Raw genomic sequence first — 8,678 nt, forward strand, 5'->3', positions numbered from 1 at the left:
GGCTCAGAGGCCGTACCTAACAAATGTCAAACACATTATTTTTGAAAACCAAGAATTTGCTAGTCAAAACTTTTCGCCAACAAGTATATAAAAATACTACAAGATATTTGTGACGTTATCTGGGTAAAGGGACCTTATTGTCGATGGCGCTTACGGCGTTATGAGCGATGTTCGATAAGGTCACGTTTAGAGATTTTTCAGAGGATGAACGAGTATGATATGTTAGAGACGGTATGTGCTTCTTCGTATCGGTCGTCTGTTTAGCTTAGTGCCGTTAACCCTTTCGGTGGCATCTCTTTTTGTAATCCCTTAGTAAAAGGTTGGGACCCGGCGACGTTGGCAGTGAATATTTGAATATGTTTTTCTTCTTCTGCGTATCACACTTGACAGAGTGATCGTGGTAATCATGCTGTGTCTTGAGAGACACGTTTTAGAATTTTCCGCCATTCTTCTCTGACGGCTGCCCTGCGAGTGCCCACATGTACTGGGCCATCTATCGCTGCCTTCACCTGGTTTGTCCATCTCATAGGGGATCTACCACGAGCTCGAGTCCCCGCAACTTTGCCCTGAACCACGAGTCGCTCAATGGCAAGGTTTCCTCGTCGAGACACGTGCCCAAAGAAGGTGAGGATTCGAGCTTGGGCTATAGAGATAGGCGCTGCTTGATGCCGATCTCTTGCAATATAGAATCGTTTGTGCGGAACTCAGTCCACGATATACCCAGCATTCGTCTCCAGCACCACATCTCGAGAGCGTCTATCCTCTTCTTTTCGCGATATGTTGTATGCAAACAGTTTAATTTCTTATGAAAACTGTCAAGTGCTAGCTTGATGATCTTCTTCTTCTTCTATATTTAATTTGTGAAATGATAATGTGTCTCTGAATAATATACCTCTGACGATCTTATTATGTATTCATTTTTATATTCGGTTGTAATAAAAAACATGTAATACTTATTAAGAAATAAATGAATCTGAATCATACGTACAAAACGGTCGCTCCAGCATTCTGCATTCAAATGTATAAAAATGAGAACGTGCAGTAGTAAACAAAATTAATTTTTTCGTAGTAGTTCCTCAGTTATTAGACAGTGAACTTTTAAAAGTTAACTTGGGTAGAAGGCGAATTTATGATGCCGAACAGCGAAATGCAAAATAGAGAGGATTTCTGAAAGTACTTTTCAATTGTATTAGGATTAATTAAGTATAACAGGCGATTCCACAAAATTACATGTATGCTGGAATTTATATTTTGGGTCGTCGTGCCTTTTAAAATACAGAAGTAAGGATATAACAAAGGAATGAGGCTAGAGCGAAATCAGCATCTACACTAAAACTACACTTCACACATTTAGGCCTGATTTAGACGGCGTACGAACTCGCATGCGATTTTAGTTACATTGCGGACTGTTGAGGTTACATACAATTTTGCAGTCATCAAGTACCGCAATATAATAAAACTCGTATGCGAGTTCCTTTACCGTCTAAATGGGCCCTAAAGGTGCAACAGACTGGCACGCAGGACCTTGGTCCGTTCTGGATATCTCTTTCACACTGATAGCTGCGTCCTTAACTGATCGATGCGAACCAGCCTTTGAAGGGTAGGTTCCAAGGTTGCCAAGTTGTGTTACTAAAAGTAAGAGGGTTTGAGTGTTACTGGCAATTTGCACAAGATTAGATTATAAAATCAGCTATAGACAAGCGTATTGGATCGAGACCTTAATCCGTTCAATATTACTTGACGCACCTTCCACACGACCGAACAGGCCTCAAACAGCATTAAAAGCGGTTCGGTGCACCCGTCTCGTCTGTCACAGCTGTAAAAGGAAACTAATCAGATGTTATATCGTTGTATAAAAAGTAGGATTGGAATATTGAGATATGGAAGCAGACTGTGAGGCAAATGTGACAATTCAAGTGTTGAGATAATTGCCGCTTAATCGATGTAGCTTGTATTTTCTGCTAAGAATAAGCCTTCTGGGTTTAACCACGAAGATTCATATTTTTTTAACATTATAGTACATTACTACAGAGGCCGGGACAAAGGGGGTTGCCGGCCGAAGACATATAGACGGATAGGTCTGAGGCGGGTAACCCCATTTCCCGCCGAGGTATGTATAGTGCTTTTCTCAAACATGGTATGAAATAAATAAAGTCTACTGATAATAGTAACTTTGGATGGCTGTATCTCCTAAACGGTGCATCGTAGCGCAAAAATAATCGAATTTTCGTTCCCCTTTGATACCCCGTATACGCTTATAAAAAAACAAAAATTTTTTTGTATGAAAACGCACCCAAAATCAAATATTGTCTAGGGCCCGTACCAGTTGCAGTCGGCACGTCTATAAAGCCCCTTATAGTTTTTTTTTTAATTGGCTAAATACCTGGATGTTATGTCACAATTATCTGTGTTTGGAAATTAAAAAAGAGGACTTTGCCGGCCTTGGCCTGCAAGGTTTGTATGAAATTCCATTATCTATCAATCGTCCTAGCCGCACCTGCAACGTCATACTTCGCTGCCAATTATAAGGCACATGACATCAATATTTCATGCCATGTTTGAGAAAAATTAGTTATAGTCTGTCCGACGGTTTAAGAGCTAAAAGCCATAAAACTTGTTACAATGGCATACAATGGTTAACAATAGATGAATAATTAGCTTATCTTTATGGCTTTTGGCTCTTACACCGCCGGACGAACTATACTTAAATGTAGTAGAGATGACAAAAGTTAAGTATTTTTCGAAATTAATAACGCAAGTCAGGCAAGAGAGTGCTTATTGCATCGGTATAGGCACTTATTGTAGGAAAGCAGAGTGCCCTCAAAGTGCCCCATAACATAAAACGGCAACCGGAGTGACTGTCGTTCCAGTTTTGCATCAAATATTATCAAAAGCACCAATAAAATAAGAGAAAGTTCTAAATGTAAAATAAGTGTCTCAAAACATATGGAAGTTATTTAGATAGCTGGGCGTTTTCCAAATTAAATCCCGAAAATCGAATTTCACCAGATCTGGACGTGTCTGGGCTCATTCTACTCAGAATCACGAGCTGATTCGATCCCGACGATAAAAAAAAGTGTCCTAATATTTTTTCCTTTTACGTCACGATTTTAGTATGAACTTACTACGAGCGTGACGTATTGGAAACTCGAATTTTGTATGGAAAATTTGGGACACATTTTTTTATCGTCGGGATCGAATCAGCTCGTGATTCTGAGTAGAATGAGCCCAAACACGTGCAGATCAGGTGAAATTTGATTTTCGGGATTTAATTTGGAAAACGCCCAGCTATAATATATGGTTTATAATATTCCAGATATAGTATCTATCTATGGAGCATTTGCTTGGGTCCTTTTTTTTCTCCATATAGTAAAAGGGCTGAAAGCAATTATTTGCGTATTTCCAACCACATTTAGTTGTTTTGCGTCGTTTTGTGTAAAATGTGAATGTACGATGCACTAAAATTACTTGATAGATAGTTTAATTTTAGAGAATTATTATACAATGTTGTATTGTGTGTAAAACATTTTTAATTACTAAACATGTGAAGTTATACTGTTTATTAGAATTTTCTGTTAATAAGTAATAAGAAATGTGACAATAGTCTTAAACTTACTTATTCATTGCCCGTGGTGGTATGTAGGTGCGCATAACATTGTTTAATATATTATATTTAAATATTAATGCAAGAATTAGCATTTAAATTTACGGGAACTGATATGAGACTATAAAATAAGTTAACAGTTTCTCAACCCTACCTTAGATAGATGATTTCACGATATTCTTGTAAATGAGGAGGCACACTGACATTTTATCCCGCCAGGCGGCGCCTGTGCAAGTGTCTAGGCATATCAATGTCATTCATATGTGTGAGAGAGAAAAAACATATCTTCTCGCTATCACGTATCTTATACTATTAAACGAGCAATTCTTGTATATTTATTTATTTATTTATTTATTTATTTATTTATTTATTTATATATACCGACGATCTCGGAAACCGCTCTAACGATTTCGCTGAAATTTGTTTTGTGGGGGTTTTCGGGGGTGAAAAATCGATCTAGCGTAGCCTTAGATCCCGGAAAACGCGAATTTTCGAGTTTTCATGAGTTTTTCTTTCGCATTTGTAAACGTAAAATATGGTCCTTAATTTCGCCGCGCGCGTATCGATTCCGCGTAGCTCAGTCGCACGAGGTCGGTCTAATGTACGCAGATAGATCGTAGGTGTCAGGGTTTCGAATCCCGGCCAGAAATTAAGTTTTTGTTTTTTGTCTTTTTTTTTGTTTTTGTATTAATAAGAGTTTTTTTTTATCTAAAGACGTGATATATTAAAATAGAAGATATTGAAATTCTTATGTGCAATGTCTGCAATGTGCTTTATGTGCAATGGACTATCTGGTGGCGCCATCTGTCAATAACCTTTGAGTGTGCCTCCTCATTGTAATTGAGTTCGGATTTTGATAAAATCCATCCGTCAAGTCTACACTGTCAACAAGTGACGAAGTGAGGATGAGGAACAACCATTACAAGCGCATAATACATATTATATTTTACACGGTCGCAGGCGCTTTTTGTTTGTAGTATTCCTTCAATAAGTACCTGTAGCGACCGTATAGATGTAATATGACGTGACATTGCCAAGTCAGAGTAGAACCTAAATCAAATCTAAATCTGCTAAAGAAAATCTAAAAATAAATTTCTAAATTTCTAAATGTTTCTAACCTAACATAACGTTGTAAGTAGGTACTTTGACTCTGAGAAAAAAAAATCTATAATCATAATGTGACTAAATTCACTACACGATTTATCCATGGCGTGAAGAACATGATAAGCCAGTGACAAAGAGAATCGAGTATGCTGCCATCTCGTGACACAATATTAGAACTTTCTGACAGTCTTGACAATTTGGCCCATATTGTTAGGTTGATATGTGTTAAAATGTCAAATATTAATATTAGCGCCATCCAGCCGAGCGTTCCCCAAAGGTGTAACGCCATCTAGGTTACCGTACCTTTTTCTCTAGGGCTTTGAGATACGTTTTTTCTTAGACTTTATCCGTCTATAATACAGAGTTACATATGTCTTTGGCCAGTGGTAAGGATTGAACTGAACCATAAGACTTCAATTCGAATTAGAGTACCTAATTTTTATCTCGATTTATCGAGTTCTTCACGCTATCTAATGGCCAAACAACTCGTCAACAAAAAAAAAACAAATGAGATGTTGAACTTTTTCCTAGATTTTTGTGATGCCTGTGGCATTGCTGACGCAGGCAAGACTATACATAATACCTTCATCTATTTTTATGACTTATGACCTACTTGCAATAGCAAGGAAATGAATGGTAAATACAATCAACTGAAGTATTTATTATTTAAAACTACCTACTATAAAACTACTATTGTCATGAAAAACAAATCGTTTATAATGATAATATAATTGCAGCCTTCTCCTTACCTAATGTAACTAGCTGTTCCTTTTTTAAAGATTTAATGTTCTGCGTTATAATTTTCGATATTTCTATAGGTATAAGGTGTCCCGTTAAAATAATGATTAAGTCGTACAATTCAAATTATTAAACAGCACAAAATGTTAACACCGTATTTGAATACTCGGTGAAAGTGCCAAGCGTTAAAATAAATATAATTTAAAAAAAACAGTTGAAAAAGGAACTGTTTCGGGGTTGTCAGATTCATCTGTCGCCAAACATTTTACTATAGTAGGTACCTACAGTTAAGACCGACTCGACAGTCTATCGCTTTATAGAAACATGTACAGTAGGGCTAAAAAGAATGGGAATTAAAAACTGACAATTTCGTAGTATCGTCTGTTTCAAATCAACATATATATGAGAAAACGGGACGACACCACGATATTGCCACTTTCTAATTTTTACTCTTCTTAGCCAGGCTATACCTAGTCGACTGGCACTTTTTAAAAGGAGGATTTTAACGATCACGTGGGTTTAATAAGCCCCGTTCTCTGTGCATGTCAGCAGAAAATATTACCTGGCGTCCGTATGAATCGAACAACCCATTTTATCAAAATATCACCCATATAAAATAAAACATTACATCATTGTTGCATGATAAATCGAGAGAAAAAAAATTAACTCTTTTCATATAGTATTTCAATGTAATTCAGTTTGAAACTACAGAAAACTGTATTACATACATACAGTGATGAACACATGTCTAAAGCGGCCTTAAGGGTTTATTTGATCTAGCCCTTCGTGAGCCCTTTATTGGAACTTTTCAAATAAATTTCCTGTTGTAAACATGAGAGTTTACAACAGGAAATTTAGAAAATTTCTAGAGAAAGGGTTCTTACATCAATAACCTCATAATAGTCATAATGTATAAAACTGTGTAAAAAGATGCTGCGTATCTAACGCAATATTTTTACCGAACATAAATGGCGCAAAATTATATTTCATCTTGCTGTTCTATAGTTTAATTATATGATTAGTGTTACACACTGAAGTGCCCTGCTTTTTTATCCAAATATATTTGTATAGTTTAAGAAGAAATATTTATCTTGTAAAAATTGCAAAGCCTACTACCGCGAAAATTTAAAATCGAATTTTTACTGTCAGCCGTCACACCTCGAAAACGGAAGAACGAGTCATTGTATATAATGCGGAAAACTTGCCAAAAATATGTATGTACATACTATATAGGTACTTTATTACTTACCTATAGGTTAACGTTATGTATTTTTGGCACTTAGTCATGCAACTATATTTAATAGGTACCTTGACTGTACTTATTGTTGTAGGAACGCCGGTCGGGCCTCACTACAAAAACCACCGCACAGACGCCGATTTTCGAATTTCGCTGTACAGTAGATACTCACAAGACCACTTCGAATTTGGGGCTTCTGTGAACTTCTATTTTTTTTTTTTTTTTGCATCATAGACAACACTATATGACCGCTTGTTACTCAGTACACTGTCGCTGGGCACTTTTTGTAGGGCGGTTGACCGGCTTACCTACAGAAAGTGCCTCGTGACCTTGTAGAATACAAAATGTGTCCTTGGCAAAAAAGAGTAGGAATTTATAGTGGCGCCGTTTGCATGTGGCAACTATTGAGTTACTTTTTGAGAACAGTAAGTGTTGCAATGATAAAAAATATAGATACCTAACTCTTTTTTGCTAGGCTGTAATAAGCGTTTTAAACAAGGTACTTTATAAAAGTGGTGCAAATGTCGTAGCAGAAAATTTTATAGCCTCAGATGGCGCTGTATAGATATCATTTAAATGGCGAAAGTTTATGCTTGTCTGTGCATGAAACTGAACCTAAATGATTAAATATAAGGGTCCGCTCATTGGTATTGTCTAAGAATATTATTTTCAACTGGTTTTTTGTCTTTTCTCGTCGGTAAAGTACATAAATAACATGGCTCCATTTGTTGATGTACACCCGCTATCCTGAGCCTGACGATCACTAATTTCGTGAGCACATGCGCGGATCCAGGGGGGGGGGCATGGGGGTCATGACCTATACTTTATATATGGGGGTCATGACCGATACTTTGCTGGAGCCTAAGTTGGCCATACAAATAGACTACGTGACCCCCCCCCCTGGGGCCCCGGGCCTTTACCACGTGACCCCCCCCTGGGCACGAAGCTGGATCCGCGCTTGCGTAAGCATCACCTACTGACACAGATGCAAAAGAAAGAACAGCTGAAGGGTCTATTATTTACCTAGGTTTTACCGTACTTCAGGCTTTTACAGTGACATATCCATTGAAATTAATATTCTTGACATTTTTTAACATTGTATTGTAATCTAACATTAATTTGTCATTTTAAAATAATCTTTCTCTTAATGATATTTAATATACTCATGGACGCATCATACTAATATGGAAAGGTCATTGTATTGTACTTATTCGTAATGTTGCCATATCAAATTGTTTTTCGTAATCTGGAAAAAAGATTTTTTATCTAGTTGTCCCTATATGTAATTAAATTATACGGCCCCAGCTAGACTATGTGTTTCATTTTTGTGCCTTCCTACAAATGACCTTCATACAGTCTGTAAATAAATAGTAGAAATTAAAATATGGCAACATTGTAGTGCCGTCTCTCTCATTATAAGTGTAAGAAAACGGGACGACACACATGTTGCCAGTTTATTATTTCTAATATTTTTGCCAGTTCGTACACCGACATACAGAAGACCTATCATCGATGTTCTCAATCCAATTCATGGAATCATCGTCATCATCATCATTTTAGCCTTTAATAGCCCACAGCTGAGTAATGGCCTCTCTTAGATTACTCCACTCGTCCCGGTCCTGGGCTAGTCTCATCCAGAAGCGCCGCTTGATGTTTCGCATGTCACAGAGAGATTCGATGTTTGCAACTTTGCAGTAGCTCCCCACTCCCCAGCTACCAGAGTACAGCTACCAGAGCACTCTGCACCAGGAACGAGAAAGCAGGGATCAAGTCCCTCTAGCTCCCCGAGAAACCTGTTCCCTCCTCATACTGGTACTCTACTTATAGTATTTCCACGGGAACGAACAAGTACTTTGTTAGTTGAGAGTAGTTACTTTCTTTGGAGACGTGGCTTTCCAGCGGTTGCTCCTGTCGTCCGTATGGCGCAGCCGACTTACGACGGTGACGTGGCGTACTGACGCTGGTGGGTCCACAAATTACCTTTATCCCAACGCA

Source organism: Leguminivora glycinivorella, chromosome Z (genome assembly GCF_023078275.1).
Source record: "Leguminivora glycinivorella isolate SPB_JAAS2020 chromosome Z, LegGlyc_1.1, whole genome shotgun sequence".
Taxonomy (NCBI): Eukaryota; Metazoa; Arthropoda; class Insecta; order Lepidoptera; family Tortricidae; genus Leguminivora; species Leguminivora glycinivorella.